This window comes from Bos grunniens, chromosome 10 (assembly GCF_055505025.1).
Source record: "Bos grunniens cultivar Pamir isolate PY7600 chromosome 10, Bosgru_T2T1.0, whole genome shotgun sequence".
Lineage (NCBI taxonomy): Eukaryota > Metazoa > Chordata > Mammalia > Artiodactyla > Bovidae > Bos > Bos grunniens.
Genome location: NC_141174.1, coordinates 32,386,284 through 32,404,535, shown reverse-complemented (window position 1 = coordinate 32,404,535; position 18,252 = coordinate 32,386,284). Strand labels below are relative to the sequence as shown.

At 41.6% G+C, this 18,252-nt stretch overlaps 1 protein-coding gene across 30 annotated transcripts in view; it reads left to right on the top strand.

Annotated features, from left to right (window-relative positions):
* The first annotated feature begins 507 nt into the window (after window positions 1–507).
* LOC147364263 (potassium channel, subfamily K, member 16-like) overlaps window positions 508–18,252 on the top strand; it is a 292,159-nt gene continuing 274,414 nt past the window's right edge. For 2 of the 30 annotated variants that reach the window (XR_015134293.1, XR_015134294.1), the window contains exons 1-3: window positions 1,495–1,862; window positions 3,419–3,466; window positions 5,447–5,555. The gene's annotated coding sequence lies outside the window, so the exon portion shown is untranslated. Of the gene's footprint in view, window positions 1,863–3,418; window positions 3,467–5,446; window positions 5,556–6,094; window positions 6,190–18,252 lie in introns of those variants that run through there. The other 28 variants (XR_015134287.1, XR_015134288.1, XR_015134295.1 and 25 more) reach the window with 27 other exon arrangements.

Below are 18,252 nucleotides of genomic sequence, written 5' to 3'. Positions count from 1 at the left end.
ATTTTATCCAGATTTGAACTTTTGGCTTGCCTCATTTTTTATTAGCCTGGAAATTCCGGTTAGCTCAGCGCACTTTACTGTTGTGGACATTTGTTGGTGCCTTGGAAAGAGCATGGATGGGTTTTGGAATACGCAGTCTGGCAAGATACATATATATCTTGCCAGGCTGTGAGACATATATATATATATATATAAAGAGAGAGAGAGAGAGAGAGCACGAGCGAGAGAGCTTTATTATAAGGGATTGGATTATGTGATCATGGAGGCTGAGAAGTCCCATGACCTGCTGTCGGCAAGCTGGAGACCTAGGCAAGTTAGTGGTATAATTCAGTCCAAGTGTGAAAGCCTGAGAACCAGGGGAGCTGGTGGTGTAAATCCCAGGCCAAGGACTGGAGAAGATTAGATATGTTCCAGCTTAACCAGTGAGGCGGGGAAAAAAGGGGCAAATTCCTCCTTCCCCACCTTTTATTTTATTCAGGCCCTCAGTGGATTGAAGAATGACCACCCACATTGCAGAGGGCAAGCTACTTTACTGAGTCCACCAATTCAAATACAAATCTCACCCCAAACACCCTTACAGACATACCCAGAAATAACTAACCTGAGCACATAAAATTGTTACTCTTTCTAGTGGCTCCAGTAAGCGTCCTCCTGCTGGGTGGTTTGCGCCAATCAGAAAGCTTTAGGGCTTCCCTGGTGGTTCAGTGGTAAAGAAGCCACGTGCCAATGCAGGAGACACGGATTCCATCCTTGATCTGGGAAGATCCCACATGCCATGGGGCAATCAAGCCTGGGCACCACAACTGTTGAGCCTGTGCTCTAGAACCCAGGAACTGCAACTACTGAGCCCATGTGTTACAACTACTAAAGCCCGAGTGCTCTAGAGCCTGTGCTCCTCAGCAAGAGAAGCCACTGCAATGAGAAGCCCGCACACTGCGACTGGCTGGGGCGGCGGAGGGGCGGCGCAGAGGGTGGGTCTTGTCAGGGGAAGAGGGTGGAGTTCTCACTGGGTAGGCGCATGCGTGCTGCTCAGGCTCCAGTACCGGGTGCCGCCATCTTGAATTGACTGTAACTTCTGCACACATCCCCACAGAGCTGAGGTGCCCTTGCAGCCGTTTAGCACCGTAAACTCTGGTCTAAAGTGTAGGGTTAAGGTCTCTGCACTCTGACTTTATCAGCAAATGAAACTAGACGGAGCACAATGGGGAACACATGTATACCTGTGGTGGATTCATTTTGATATATGGCAAAACCCACACAATATTGTAAAGTTAAAAAATTTTTTTAAATAAAAGGAAATTAAAAAAAAAAAGAAAAGAAAGAAAGGTTCCACTATTTTATTACCCAGCTTCTATCTTTATTTCCTAGGACTTGTTAATGGGCTTTGCCAGTGACAAAATTAACTATCACAAATAGGTTCTTTTGGAGCTGATTGATAATTATTAGAAATAATGTTTTAAACGTTCTTAGAAGAGGATCTGGAATATAATAGGAGCTCCGTAAATGTTAGCTATCACTATCAGTAAATCCTCACTGAGTGCTTAACTGAGTGAAAGGTGATGGTTAATTGGGAGCTCAACCTCACAGTTAGAGACAGAATACTTGCCAGGTGTCTTCACTGATCTGCAAGAGTGTTTACAGGTGGCAAGACCAGTACTTAAACAGCCTATCACTGGCCCCAACCAAAAACTGAGCGTGAACCTCTGATTGCAGGTAGTTAAAAAAAAGTCAGCCATATCCTATAACGCCTTAGCCACCCTTCTCTCCTGTAGTTCATCTGGGTTGTCTTGCTGTCTCCCACACTAGCTTGTGTGGCTGGTCTATCATCAGAAAATTTTCTGCAACCCTTTTCTAGGGAGAAGGTAAGTAGGCAGTTGTTTTCCTGGGTCATTGTTATTTCTTTGCCTTCCTGAAACTCATTTCTTTTGCATCTCAAACTTCAATTTCTTGTTTCCATGGGAAGTCTCCTGTTTGGTCCTCATGTGGGTAGGCTGGGAGTAAATTCTAGCCAGATAGGATCAAACTAGAGAAGTGGCTGCTTTCACAAAGAAAGAGAGAAGTGATTGGTTCACTTGATTTTATTTATTTACTTATTTTTTTGAGAAAGGATGATGTATTTTTATGTTTTGCATAAAGTCAGTAGTTTGGGCTTCATCCATATTGATCAGTGGTAAAGGGGCTATTTATGTGGTACATCTGGGAAATGACTTTGTGACCGAAATAGGAAGAGACCTGCTCATTGTACCAGTGAGCAGAGTGTGGTTTTCCATTTTGTCCTGTGATTGGTCTCTCTATCCAGGGAGACGCTAAATGTAGCTCTAGAATATGGAGGAACAGTGCATTGTATTCAGTGAAAAACCCTGATCTGTTGGTCTTGGAATAATGGTGTGAAGAGGGATGTAGAGTAAATAATTAGAATGTAATCTAATGTTAGCAGCTATGGACTGGCTTCCTGTGAGGTGGATTTAGGGATGCTTCGATTCTTAATACCATCAACATGCAGTTGAAATATACACACACATCAGAGGCTGGGTCACAGCTGGTATGTCATGGAGTATTTTCAGGAAAGGAAATAAGGGATTTACAGGGGGCAGAAATAAATAAGCCACATTTCCCCTTGTCTGTGTCATGCCAGACAGGGAGACTGTATATTTGTAAAATAATGTATTTCACTGTATATTTCTTAAGGTCTTAACATGCACAGAGGAAATGCTATGCATTTCCTTTCAGTTTTTTTTTTTTTTTTTTTTAATCTTTGCCTTCAAAACTTAGGGTGAAATGCCCTTCAACTCCCTAAGGCTGGGTGAATCTCCCATTAACTCTGGGAGTTAATGTATCAAGATAGATTCTCACCTGCAGATCTGAAGACCAACAGAGTCAGCTTGGGGTTATCTTGCCCTCCATCAAAAGCTTGATTTGAACAGAGAATTGAGAAATACATGTTTACATTTCAGAAGCAACTCCATTTAATATCCTACATGACATTTAGGGCTTAAGGAAATATATGGAATTGCTTATGGGAGGCATCAAGCCAAAAAAAAAAAAAAAAGAAAAAGATCTGATTTTCTCTACACTCCAAGTAGGGCCAAGAGAGTGGATTTTGCAGTTTTATCTGCACAATGGTGTCAGGCACTCAGCACACTTGGGAACATAGACTGAGCTGTGACTAGCAACTAGTGTGATTGATTTATGTTTAAGTGGACCCATAAAAACTGTGGTAACCACGAGGCAATTCTGTAAGGGTCACAAACAAAGTTAGCTCTCAGATAGCTTGTCTCAGAAAATATCGTCAATACTGCAATGGTGTTCTGTTTGGGCTGGTATATTGATTGCCCCAGTCTGACAAACTTCTGGAAAGCTCGTTGATCCATTTCTCAAGCAGGTTCCCACTAGCCTTGATTAATTTGTTCTCTTCCAGCTGCATTCCACTCCTGATTGCTTATGGAGCTCTTGGAAAGCCTGCTTGGTGGGTGGTGAATGTTCAAAACTCCAAGCCATCAATCTTTTAGAAGCCAGAAGATACCCTCAGATTATCTTCTCTTCAACCGCCAGATTTTAGGGAGATAAACCTGAGGACGTCTCTTACTGGTGTCACCTGGAGCTGATTTGGGTCCCCTGGAGGAATCAAGGGTGGGGCTGGGAGATAGGCGGCATGCCTGAGTAGAGCTTGTTTCTCAGGCATTGCTTTGGAAGAACTATCAAAACACAGAAGTCGGTTTATGAGTTTGTACCTTAGCAATCTCTCATGTCCAAAGGGGAGCTAGACTGCTTCTTCTTTTATTAAAAAAATATATATATATTTATTTGTGGGTGTGGTGGGTCTCCGTTGCCCCATGTTGTTCTTGGCTGCAGTGCACAGGCTCAGTTGCTCTGGAAGCATGTGGGAATTTTGTTACCTGAGCAGGGATTGAACCTGTGTCCTCTGCATATGGGAGGTGGATTCTTAATCATCGGACCTCCAGGGAAGTCCTTAGAGCAGCGGTCTTTAACCTTTTTGGCACCAAGGACCAGTTTCGTGGAAGGCAGTTTTTCCATGGATCCGAGGGTGGGGGTGTGGGGTGGGGAGATGGTTCAGGTGGTAATGGGGGTGATGGGGAGTGGCAGATGTGGCTGTGCTTGCTCGCCGCCACGCATCTCCTGCTGTGCGGCCTGGTTCCTAACAGGCCATGGACTGGTACTGGTCCTCATCCCAGGGATTGGGGACCCGCCCTAGACTGTTTCTTTCCCTGGCAAGAACTAATGTTTTACGTAGTGGCAGAACAAACAAAAATGGCCCTCAGTGAAAATCCAGTGTTCCCCTGCCCTTTCCTTCTTTGCACAGGAGTAGCAGTTTTAGTGAAGCAAAGAGGAGGTTCTTGTACCATAGGTGAGCTGAGTGTCCTTTGGGTGGAAGAAAGAGGGTCTTGTTGGATAAGGAGAGACCATGGGGAACCCTGGATGGGAGGAAGGATGTTATGATGGAGAGGACAGAGCTGCACGGCAGGTTTGCCCCTCTTACCCCATCCCCAGAGATAGTAAAGTAACCTCGGGGTGATCACACACCATGGCCTGCCTTGTCCTAAGGCACTCAGGCCTGTGTCAGGACCTCTGTCCCGGCAGAGTTGTGCTGTTGCCTCACCCTTTGTGCCCAGGGCACTGCTGCCTTGGCATGGCCTCACCACTGGTTTATGCAAGGCCCAGGGAAAGTTAATATTGCTCAGCTGGAAGTTTGGAATCTAGTCAGTTTCTCAGGCTGTTCTTGGGAAGTCCCTTGTTCAGGATTTGTCATTTGGGATCTTGTTGGAAATCTCTCCCTGTCTCTACTTCTCTCTGAAGTTATGTCATACAATCCAGAGGAATCATTTATACAGTTATTCACCTCTTCTCCTAGAAGAGAGATAGTGAGAAATACTCCAGAGTGTCTCAGCTTTGAGACACCTGCCAGGCTGTACTGTCCATGGGGTTTCCCAGGAAAGAATACTGGAATGGGTTGCCCCTGAAGGGATACAGTGGGGAGGGAGGTGGGAGAGGGGTTCAGGATAGAGGGGACACATGTATACCTATGAATGACTGAATGAATGAATGTGTGCCTGGTGGTATCTGACTCTTTTTGACCCTATGGACCCTATGGCCTGCCAGGCTCCTCTTGTCCATGGAATTTTCCAGGCAAGAATACTGGAGTGGGTTGCCATTTCCTTCTCTAGGGGATCATCCTGACCCAGGGATCAAACCCCTGTCTCCTGCATCTCTTGTTTTGTAGGTGGACTCTTTATCACTTGAGCCATTGGGGAAGTCCATGTATACCTATGGCCGATTCATATTGATGTATGGCAAAAATCATCACAATATTATATAGTAATTACCCTCCAATTAAATAAATAAAAAAGAATACTGGAGTGGGTTGCCATCTCCTTCTCCACGGGATCTTCTCGAGCTAGGGATCCAACCCTCATTTCCTGTATTGCAGGTGGATTCTTTACCACTGAGCCACCTATTTATAGCAAGATACTAATCCAAAATAGAGGGCCACTGTACCTATGAATGGATCCCTTAGAAGAAGAATCTCAGGAGGATCGGTAAGAACTTTTCATGTCTCAGAGCCAAGAATATACAGGAATACCTTGAAGATACTGTGGGCTTTGTTCCAGACCACTCAATAAAGAAAACATTGCAATAAAGAAAGTGATAATTTTTTTTTGTTTCCCAGTGCATATAAAAGTTAGGTTTACACTATACTGTAATCTATTAAGTCTTTAATACCGTAAGTTGAAAAAATAATGTTCATACCTTACTTTAAAAATAATTTATTGCTAAAAAATGCTAGCTAACATCTGAGTCTTGAGTTTTTTTTCAAAATTGGAGTCAATCCTTTCAAACCTTGCTGCTGCTTTCTCATCAACTAAGTTTGTGTAATATTCTAAACCCTTTGTTGTCATTTCAACAATCTTCACAGCATCATCACTGGGAGTAGATTTCATCTCACTTTTCATTTCACTTTCTTTTTGCTCATCTATAAGGAGCAACTCCTCATTGTTCAGGTTTTATTATGATATTGCAGTAATTCAGTCACATCTTCAGGCTCTATTTCTAATTCTAGTTCTCTTGCTATTTCCAGCACACAAAAATGTGTTATTTCCTCCACTGAAGTCTTGAACCCCTTAAAGTCATCCATGAGGATAGAGATCAGCTTCTTCTAAACTCCTGTTAATGTTGGTATTTTTGCCTATTCCATAAATCACAAATGTTCTTAATGACATTTAAGAATGGTGAATCCTTTCCATAAGGTTTTCAGTTTACTTTGTTCAGATTCATCAGAGGAATCACTGTCTGTGGCAGCTATACCCTTACAAAATATATTTCTTAAATAATAAGACTTAAAAATTACTCCTTGGTTCATGGTTGCAGAATGGATGTTGTGTTATCAGGGATATCCATCTCTTCCTGTAATTTTGTTGTCCATCTCCATCAGAGCTCTTGGGTGACTGGGTGTGTCATTAATGAGCAAAATCATTTTAAAAGGAGTTTATTTCTGAGCAGCGAGTCTAAGCAGTGGGGTTAAAATAGTCAGTAAACCATGTTGTAAACAGATACACTGTCATTCAGGCTTTGTTTCCTTTATAGAGCACAGATAAAGTAGATTTAGCATAATTCTTAAGGGCCCTAGGATTTGGACACCATTAAGTGACTAACAGACACACACACACAGTTATGTGGGGCTTCCCTTGTGGCTCAGTCAATAACCAGTCTCCCTGCAAAGCAGGAAACCTGGGTTTGACTCCTTGGCTGGGAAGATTCCCCTGGAGAAGGAAATGGCAACCCACTCCATCCAGTGTTCTTGCCCAGGAAACCGCATGGACAGAGGAGCCTGGCGGGCTACAGTCCATGGCATCATAAGAGTTGGACATGACTGAGTGACTAAACCTACCTAAGATTTTCAAAATGGGAAATAAGCATTGTATTCAATTTAAAGTCACCAGCTGCAGTAGCCCCTAGCAAGAGACAGCCTGTCCTTTGAAGCTAAGCATTGACTTCTCTCCAGCTATGAAAATCCTGTATGGCATCTTCTTCCAATGGAAGGCTGCTTGGTCTACACTGAAAATCCGTTGTCTAGTGCAGTGACCTTTCTAAATGATCTTAGAACTCCTGGATTCCTTGCTGCAGCTTCTGCATCAGCACTTGCTGCTTCACTTTGCACTTCTGTGTTATAGAGATGGCTTCTTCCCTTAAACTTCATGAACCAACTTCTGCTAGCTTCAGACTTTTCTTCTGCAAATTCCTCACACCTCTGTCTTTATAGAATTGAAGAGAGTTAGAATTGAAGTTGGTTTGGTTTGGTTTAAGAGAATGTTGTGGCTAGTTTGATCTTCTATCCAGATCACTAAAACTTTCTTCATATCAGCCATAAGGCTGTTTGACTTTTTTATCATTCATGTGTTCACTGGAGTAGCACGTTTAGTTTCCTTTAAGAACTTCTCCTTTGCATGCACAACTTGGCTACTCTTTGGAGCAAAAGGCCTATATTTCAGTCTATCTCAGCTTTTCACTACATTAATGGGTTAAATTTGCTGTCTTATATGGGCCAGTTTGTGGCACCTCAAATGATGAAAGTAGTGACATCAAAGATTACTAATCATAGCTCATCATAACAAATATAAAAATAACTTAAAAGTTTGAAAAATTACAAAAATTACCAAAATGTGACATAGAGACATGAAGTAAAGAAATGTTGAAAAAATGGCACCAAAAGACTTGCTTGATACAGGGTTGCCACAAAACTCCAACTTTTGAAAAAATGCAGTGTCTGCTCAGCATGATATAATGAGGTGTGCCTGTAGTCTGACTGGCTGCATTTGGATTCCTCAGAGAAGTGGCTTAATATGTGTTCTATGTGTAATAAATGACAAGGACTTAATGTAGTTCACACTGAAGTTACAAATGTGGCATCTGAGTTTGCAAAAGGAATTCTAGAAGTCAGTTGTCATTGCATTGTAGGGAATTTCATTCAAGAATCTTACAGCCCCGGCAGCTCATGCTCATAGCATCTTGATGAGTAGGTGGCACATAGGAATGTCCTTGTTTTGCAGAATGAAGGCAGAAAAAGGAGTTCTTAGGTACAGACAACCTGGATCTCTGCCCATTTTTTTATGAATCACAGACTTCCGGAAAGCTCACTTTCCCAGCAGGGCTTCTTTGCTCCAAAATAGCAAGTATTGCCACTGGTAACATGGAAAATTAATGGTGCTCATATTATTCACATGGGGTTTAACTGAGAGAAGATCTCAGGTTTCTGAGCAAAAGTTTGGCTCACAGACTAATTATATTCAACATAGTGGGGGAAGGAGTGCAAGAATTTCTATGTTGGCACTAAAATAGTATAAGAAATACAATCAGTTCATTTGGTCATTTTTCAAACAGCAGACAGCAGACTCAACAGTCCTAAATCAGGCAATTATTTTAGTAATGATAATTTTAGTTTTTCTTGAGTGATTTGAAAATGCTCAATGAAATAGATTTCTTCCTAAGCCATTCTCTTCCATTTAGCTGTAAGGAATCATGACTGCTGACCTCTGAGATAGGAGTGAGCAGAGGGCAGGCTCTGGATGACTTAGAACCAGACCACCCTTCTCAGAGAAGGGACTTCACGTGGCTGTCCTTTGAGTTAGCTCACTTTGCTCTTACTCTGCTAGGTTTTGTAAACCAGGCCAAACACGAGCAGGCCTCCTTGGGTCTTGGGTAGCCACAACAGCTCAGAAAGCAGATATACAGAAGCGAATTTTATTTGCTGCGATAAGCAAGAACTGTGGGGTTTATGGAGTGATAATCAGATTCTGTTAAATTTGCTTCAGCATTGCCCAAGACCAGAAAAATAAACATAACGATAGAGGCCAATCTTTTACTTTGCTGCGTCGGAGGCTGACAAAATTGTAGATGAATAAGAGATTGTGAACTATTGGGACTTTTTTTTCCCTCTGTGTGAAACATCATCCTGAACAGTAGTTTGATTTTATTGTGAAGAATAAATTCTGAACGAGTCAGTGAGAGAAACAGTGGGGAAGCAACCTGCAGGGGTTTGTAACCTTCTCTCCTACTGTTCCAAAGATGCTATTGTTAGATTTATACTCAATGCAATGGCTTAGTGAATACTTGTGGAGTAACCACTGTTTCTTTTTTAAATTTTATGTATTAGCATTTCTGTATACATGACCCTTTATAAAAAATTAATTGCATGATAACATGAACTTCTATTAAAACCCTCATGCATGCCAGAACTAGAACATAATTAACAACTTATATCAACTACTCTTCCTTATTCAGTCTTTTTCTCCTATTCCTGGATGCATTTTCTTACCTTTTTTTTGGTTTATGAAAATGTATTATTTAGTTTTATTGATTTTTAAAATTAATTTATTTTTTATTGAAGGATAATTGCTTTACAGAATTTTGCTGTTTTCTGTCAAACCTCAACATAAATAAGCCATAGGTAGACATATATCCCCTCCTGAAGCTCCTTCCTGTCTCCCTCCCCATCCCACTATTTATTAATTTTTAAACTTTATATAAAGGGCAGAATACTACATGAAGTCTTTTGGAATTTGTCTTCTTCACTCAAAATTAAGATACTAAAATTTTTCTGTTGTTGAATGTAGTTGTAGTTTGTTTTCTCTGCTATACAACATTTCATTATGTTGACATATTACCATTTATTTATTCATCCTACTGTGGATAGGTATTTGATTATTTCCAGTTTTGTGGTATTACACTGTTCAATGCTATAAACATTCTCTCCTGGTATATATGTGGATTTCTCTTGGGTACATATATAGAAATGGAATGCTGAGCTGCAGGGTATAACATGGTCAAATATAATGCCAGTTTGTTTTCAGGAGTTTTTATTTCTTAAGAACAAGTATGGTTCATTCTTCACATAGCATGCAACAGATCTGTTCTCTCTGAGGTCTCATGAGCATTGTGAATAATCTCGAGAGTGAATGCTCAGTGAAATAGAGTGGTGGGCAAATAAGGCAATGTGGAAAATTTGGCAACGTTTTCAAAGAGGCCTTGTCAGACAGATGTTTCCAGAATTTAAGTGAGTCAGAGAGTTGTTTACCTTTGGATGAAAGCCAGTGTCTTCTGGAGTTGGTGAGGACTGATTTGGATGGAGAGGGATCAGTAAAGCATCTATTGCTGAAATTCTGACAAAGTGAGGATTGGAACTGAGAAATGGGTGAAGTCAGAAGCAAGGCGTCTACAAACTCCATCACCACAGTTGACTACTCTTACCATGTAGTGAGGCTTCCTACTTTCAGCAAACAGGGCCACTGCACAGGTTTATCAACTGCTCTCACCAAAAATCCAGAGATTCTCAATACTGCTGTTTGTTTCAGTCTGCCAGGGGCAAAATGCCATGGGGGAAGTGGCTGACTTGTCTTCCTTTTTGCTTGTGGAATGGTTTGAAAATGTTTGGAAGGGGAATGTCTTGATCTATCAGGGCCTCCTTTATCCTAGCTGGGGCAGCTTTTCTTTTATTGATAGTTATCTTCCATATCGGGGCCCCTGATGAGAAACACCACTTTCTCTCTCTCTTTTTTCCCCCCTGGATTTCTAAGGGCCCATGGCCAAAGATCTGTATGTGTGTGCATGCTAAGTCGCTTCAGTAGAGTCCAACTCTTTGCAACCCTATGGACTGTAGCCCTCCAGGCTCCTCTGTCCTTGGGAATTCTTCAGGTAAGAATGCTAGAGTGGTTTGTCAGGCCCTTTTCCAGGGGATTTTGCCAATCCAGGGATTGAACCCACATCTCTTACGTCTCCTGCACTGGCAGGTGGATTCTTTACCACTAGCACCACCAGGGAAGCCCCAGTGATCTGTATTCTGTCAAATCAAAGGAACCAGCTTTCTTACTTTTCTCTCTGTTTTCCTTCCATACCATAGACATCTTTTCAGTGGATGCAAATTTGAAACAAAGTCTTGCTATTGCATATCTAAGTTGGGATTTGTAGCTGCTAGGTTGGAATGAAGTTTCATTTAGTAGGGGAAATGGGGTTGCTGGCTTTGACTCTTTTCAGGGATCCTTAAGGTCTGAGACAGACCACCCATTGGTCTTGAAGGATTAGTGTCAGACATAGTTCTGTTTGGAAACAAAGGAATTGTAAGATTTAAGAGTCTTGGCATGGTCTGTTCTGCGAACCTCTTTGAGCCAGGTCAAGGAACTACCTTTAGGTTTCCTCCTAGCTCTCCCATGCCTTCTTCCCCACTCCCATGCCTTCCTCCCTTCCCTGTCCCTTCTTTCTACTCTCTCTCCTTGCTTTCATTTCTTCTGGAAGCTAGTGGAGAACCCAGAAGAAAACAATGAGTTAAGACAGTCATGAAGTTGGACAGTATTCTGTTCATACTTATCTGGGACATGGAAATAGAATAATTAGCCTGAAAACTGTATTAAATGATGGAGCCTCTACCCGTATTTTATGTTAGCATTTAGGGTGAGGGGGTGAAATTACAAGCTGTGTGACTTGCAAATGGAATAAGGCAGATGACTAATTTTCTCTGTGCTTAATGCCAATAGTATTACCCAAGAAATAGCCAGCACCATGCCAGGTTCCCTTTCTTCATTCTAGTCACCCCATCTTTAAGGCACAATGTAGTTAAGCTCTTACAGAAGCCTTATAAGGAAATTATTATTATTGTGGCCAGTTTACAGATGAGGAAATGAAGGCTTAGAAAAGTTAAGTACCTTGCCCAAAGTGATATATCTGGGTAGGGGAGAAGCTAGTATTTTAACCTTAACTGCAAGCCTGGCTTGCAAAGTTTGCTTGGAAAGGTTTGCTGTTGTTAGAAGGAACGGGGCCCTGGAACAAACTGATGGAGAAGAATCCTCCATGTTTACCATCGAGTTACCAAAGGCTATGCGTATGCGCTTTACCACTGACAGCAGGAGCTCACCGTGATCCCAAGCTTTTACTCAAACCACAAATGACCTGCTTCATTATATTTCTTAATTCAAGTCAGGAATACCTTATCTCGCTCCATGAAACAGTCCATTAAATTATGGGTGTAATTGTTCCTTCTAAACAATAGGAAGTAACACCTCTCACCTTACAGCACATGTGCTTTGAGGAAAAAATTGGCTTCTTGTAATATTAAGGGGTGTGGTATTTTAATGAGAACCTTGGTAAACACGTAACTGTTCTGAATAGTTTATTCCAAGTTCAGAGTATCGCCCACACTCATTTGGGTTTTATTCCTACTTCCAGCCAAATGCCATGAATCAAGGAGTGTTCCTGGCAAGGTCTACGCTCAGTTACAGGCAACCCTAAAAGGCAGGAGTGAAAGTGTTGCTGATAGAGAGCAGGTTTGGCCAGCAGTGGCTGGGCAATTTCAGAATATTTGCTGAACACGGTCCACAAACCCCAAGAGTCCCGAGGGGAGCTCAGAAAACTGAAAGAAGGGGCCCCACTCTGTGTCTTCTGAGGAAAGGTCATCATATGATTTACGAAGGAGGCTTTTACCAATGTTTCTAGTTACTGTTTTTCTATTAAATGTTACTGTTTAACAGAATAACCTCCTGGTACTGACTTAATCAACAAAAATTTAATGAGATCTTAAACTGTTGAAGAGTCAAGTGTAGAAGAGGAGATAGAAATTCTTAAAACCAACTGTGATTGACTACCTGTAAGAGCTAAGAGGTCAAGAAGCTTTGTATTTTAATTGCAAAAAAAAAAAAAAAAAAATACCCGTCCTGCAATTTTCTTCCTCAAAGCACTTGTTACTCAGTTCCTAAGATGACTCATGTTCTACACTTCTTTAATCATTCTTTTCTGTTTTGCCTCACAGAAGCAATATCTACTTTACAAACGTGTTTTGTTTGAAAAGATTATTTGTAAACTGGTTGTTGGGAACTAAAAATACATTTCCCATGAAGTGTTACAGTAGCAATTAGAATCTCAATTGACTATTAATATAGTAAAACATATTCTAGTAAATCATATATAATTATTTTTATAGGAAAATGAGTTCCTCATTCTAATTTTAAATCAAATCTCCACCTAATTAATCAACCTCTCTGGGTTCTTTGTCATTCCAGTCAGAAGCAGAACAGTTCAACACAAAAAAGATCAAGTGTTTGTGTGGAATGTAATATACATCCAGTGAGATGTCACAAAGAGTACAGCTTCAGCTGGATATTTTGGAGAATGTTTAGGATTTGAATTGGTGAAAGGAAAAGAGGAAAGCATTTCAGGCAAAATGAGCAAAATCATAGAAATGGGGGTAATCATGAATAGGAAATGGGGTATATTAATGGAAAGCTCTGGCGAAAATAAGAGTTGTATCTGAGAGTGTGTTGAAGACCATGCTTGGGGTAGCTCAGCAGTTGGATGGCTTCGAATGAGGGATTTGGAATTTAAGAAAGGAAGAAAGTGTTCAATAAATATATGTTAAATGAATGTCTTACTTATACTAACATTGGTCTCTATCTTTCTTTCCCTCTTGTTTATTTTATCTTATCTTCTCCTGTTTCTTTCTTCCCAGGCCTCTCAAGCCTTCTAATCACTTTGGCCTCTTCCCAGGTTATACAGGACTTTCCCCATCTTCCTATGCAAGGGGATGGGAGAATTTTAATTATTCCTTATCAGATGCAGTGATTTTTGTGGAAGTCTTCTAATGAGGCTGTAATGCATCACATCTCCATTTTTTGGCCCTTCATTTCTGTTGTTGTTGTTTAGCCACTAAGTTGTGTCTGACTCTTTTGTGACCCTCTGAACTGTAGCCTGCTGGACTCCTCTGGCCATGGGATTTCCCAGGCCATGAATATTAGAGTGGGTTGCCATTTTCTTCTCTAAGGGATCTTCCCAACCCAGGCATCAAACCTGTACCTTCTACATTGTTGGTGGATTCTTTACCACTGAGCCAGCCTGGGACGCCTCTTGTGGTTTCTGAGTGAACTGCTAGTCAGTGGGCCGCTCTTGCAAGGGCCCAGCTGTCCAGAGCTCTGTAGCTTTGCCCACATGGCAGGTTTTAGCAAAGCTCGAACTAGAAATTGGAGGGATGAGCATCTGTATCTTGCGACTCTGATCATGACATTGGCAGTGGAGAATGTATAGGAACTCTAGGAAGGTCTTCCCCAGGCATCAGCATTCCCCTCAGTCCCCCTGTGTGTCTGCCCCTTCAGTCTTTCTGGCTCAGATGCCAGACACTTTGCTTTTATTAGTGCCCCCAAATATTTCTTGCTCCTTCTACATTGCCCCAGCTATAGTTTCTATTAATTTGAAAATTTTAACCTGTTTCATAGGGTCATCTGGAAGAATTAATCTGTATTAGTTTTCAAATTTCAGTACCTGATTCATGATGGATTCCTCATTTGGGGAAAAAAAAGTCATTTCAAAATTCCACTGTTTTTGGTTGCATTTTATTGTTTTGCTGTGGTCTTGATCATAGTAAAAAGTACTGATGGAACTTTAGTAAATAGAGGGTACTTTATGGGCATAGTAAAGATACTTTCTATATCCCATGCTGGGGCCTGTGGCTTTTAATTTATAGATGCTTTGGGGGATTATGGAATAAGATATTTGAACTTGATATAATTGAGCTATATCTTGGATGTTTATGTGCTCCATCTATGTTCTTATCAGAACCCTGTTACTGGACTGGAGTTGCCGCTCTTCAAAAGTCATTCATTTCTTTAGGGCATGCTTATGTTCTCAGTTGTGTCTGACTCTTTGTGACCCTGTGGACCATAGCCCACCAGCCTCCTCTGTCTATGTAATTCTGCAGGCAAGAATACTAGAGTGGGTTGCCATTTCTTTAGGGCAGAGTCCATTTAAAATGCAGGAACCTGTGCTTAATGTGAATGTGAATATGTTATATGAATGTGTTTTACTCATTCAACCCTGAATGCGAATTAGTTTCAGATCCTTTGGGCTGTTAGACCCTTGAGACACGGGCTCAATGAGTATAAGAAGGTACCACAAATGTTCTTGAATTGGTTCTCAGTTGTTATTCTCAACCTGGGGGCCTTGATATAAACACATTCTTGGTCCTCACTCTTGGAAACTCTGGTTTGATAGGTCTGGGTATGGCCTAACCTCTGCATATAAACTCCCCAAGTGGTTTGACTCCTGGTTGAGGTGTCACAGCCACTGATACTGTAATGTCTTTCCCTGAGCAGACAATCGTACTGACTGCTTGAAAGGGGGTTCTAAGCCCAAATGGATGGACAGGCCTGGGTGGGATTCTGCACCAGGGGCCTTGTTTTGAAATGGAGCTCTATGTTAAAATGGGAGCAGTCTTTAGAGAAGGTTTCTGGCCAGTTCGGATTACTCACTGGGGGGATAATATTTGCTGCCACTAGGAAAAGGGAGAGATTTCTTCCCATTTCAGACGCCTCCTTTAGATGCGCCAAATGAGTGATATTTAGGCTCTTCACTGTGCAGAGCCACTGGGGAGAGGAGGAGCCAGTGGCTGGCAGCTGGCCCTGAAATTAGCATCATAGTGTAAATACATCAGCACCTACATGCCAGCAGCTTCAGTGGCTTTTGTGACACCTCTTCCCTGGGACATTTCTACCCAATAACTGTTGTACCTGCTGTTTGTACATTGGTCCTTTCATCAGGGCCTTCTCTGAGCCTCATGGTCCCCAGATTTCTCCAGTACAGAAATAAATTTCTCCAGCATAGGAAAACTTGGTGGGAGAAGGGAGTCTTGAACAAAATTTTTCAGTAATCTCTCTGGGGATGGCCTATTGCATGACTTTCTCTTCTTACTTTCTCCACAAAATCCATATAGCAAAAATAAAAACAAACTCAGCCCTCTTTCTGGATCATTATAATTTGAAGGGTTGGCCCAGGCTGGGTGTAGATGGAGGAAAGGAATCATGATTTAGAGCAGATGTGCTATTCTTATGTAATCTGAGCTTCAAGTACCAAAGGAAAATTTCTGAATCACTCAGGCCCAAAACAGTACCTCTGAGGGTCTGTTGTTTTGTCTTTTTTTTTTTTTGGACAGTCATCTTCCTTCCTACAGCAACCTCATCCCCACTCCAGGCCTCAGGAGAAAAGGCAGTTGTGAACTCTAGCCAACGAGAAATCCCGCAGGGAAAGTTCATCAGAGTTGGGTGTGAATCTACCTTCTGCCCTGGCTGCAGGGGGAGGCCAGCAGAGAGGTCATACCTCCTCCATTCTCCTGCCTCTGTCCACTTGCACTCTTTTAAAACCACATTCCACTGAGGACCCAAGGAGAGATATTCCAGAGCCTTGGAGAGGGACTGTGGCATGTCTGTCACTGTATCCCGGCCTCTGCCCTGGGTTTTGGACACAGTTTGGGTGCTTAAAAATGCTAGTTGAATAAGTGGTGATGACCATTCCACATTCTGGTTCTGGTTGAATTAAGACTGATTATTTTTCCATTTCATACCTCCCAAGCTTTCCTCTTTATCTCAGCAATAACCTCCATGCCCTGCTCACTTCCCTTAAACAGCAAGTTTGGGCTCTTGGAGCAAAATTACTTTTCTTACGGCCTTAATGAAGAATTGCAGCTTGTCACAAATTGGACCTCACGTTTTTACCTATTTTTTTCTTAGCAGTTCTTTGCCCATTACTGACAAGCTGAGACTTGTGAAATGTCCCTTAAATAAGCCAAAACATGGTCTCACCAACATGAGCAGCATTATTTTCAGTCCCAGCCTCCAGCCAAGTTTCTTGGATCAAGGCCAGCAAGCACACATTCTTTATCTGTGGAATGGGGATAAAAATACCACTTCATTTACCGTGAGGAGACAAATGTATTTAGCAATTAGAGTAGTCTTGTGTCTGAGTGTGGGATCAGGATCCAGCCTCCTGGATGTGGATTCCAGCTCCATCACTTTCTACCTGTGTGACCTTGAGCCAGTGACAGTCTCTTAGTGCCTCAGTTTCCACTATGGTAAAATGAGGTACATAGTGGTATCTACCACATGAGATTGTTGTGAGGAATAAAATGAAAGTACGCATAGTGTGTGAGATCAGTGTCTGGCATGTGGTGAGGTCCAGGAAATGTTAATTTTGAATTAAGAGCAGACACTCCTTGCTGCTGCTGCTGCTAAGTCGCTTCAGTCGTGTCCGACTCTATGAGACCCCATAGACGGCAGCCCACCAGGCTCCCCCGTCCCTGGGATTCTCCAGGCAAGAACACTGGAGTGGGTTGCCATTTCCTTCTCCAATGCATGAAAGTGAGAAGGGAAAGTGAAGTTGCTCAGTCGTGTCTGACTCTCAGCGACCCCATGGACTGCAGCCCACCAGGCTCCTCTGTCCATGGGATTTTCCAGGCAAGACACTCCTTGGATGATGGCAATCGAGGATCATAATTTGGCCAAATGGAATTTTATCTATGATCTTCCTACCCTCCTGCCCAAGCAACAGTCTGAACTACTATGACTGTTTTAACTTCGTCATTTAGAATCTGCTCAGAGTTTAGCATAGACAAGAGTTATGGTTCACTTCATTACCTTTTCCCCATTTTGGAAAGAAGTGCAGCTTCTTTTTTTAAGTTGAAATGGTACAAAGGAGCTGTCAACAGATTGGAGGCTTTAATGGGTAGGGTTTTGGTCTTGGTTAGGAAGAATGTGTATATTTTCTCTGTAAAGAGATAACAGATAATAAATAATCTGTGGCCACCACACGATCTTCCTGTTTAATTCTTTAATTTTTTTTGGAGCAGATAGGTGGAGGAGAAATATATCATGTACACAAAAGACAGTATAATGCATATAAATAGTTTAAAGCAGGGATTAGCAAACTGCAGCGTGTGGGCTAAATTTTGACTGTGGCCTCTTAATGGTAGAGCCTGTGAGCTAAGAGTGGCTTTTCATTTTTAAAGTGTTATGGAAAAAAACAAAAGAAGAAGATACACGAAACCTTGTATGTGGCCCTAAAATACTTACTATCTTGCCCTTTATAGAAAAAGTTTGCCAACCTCTGTTTAAAGAATAATAATAAATCACCCTCCCCCCATCGCCAATTATCTCATGAAATAGAACACCACAAATATCTTCGAAGCTTGTGGGCACCCCTCCCTGACCATATCCAAAGCCCTCCCCCAGAGTTAACCATAATTCTGAATTTTATGTTATTCATTCCTTTGCTTAAATTTTTTTATCATACACACACACATATATACATATATATTAATATATATGTATACAGGGATATTTCATTTTTTCTTGACCTCTGTATAAGTGGAATAATACTCTGTATTTTCTTCCATCACATGGTTTATTCTTTCCATATTACCTTTTTTTTCAATTT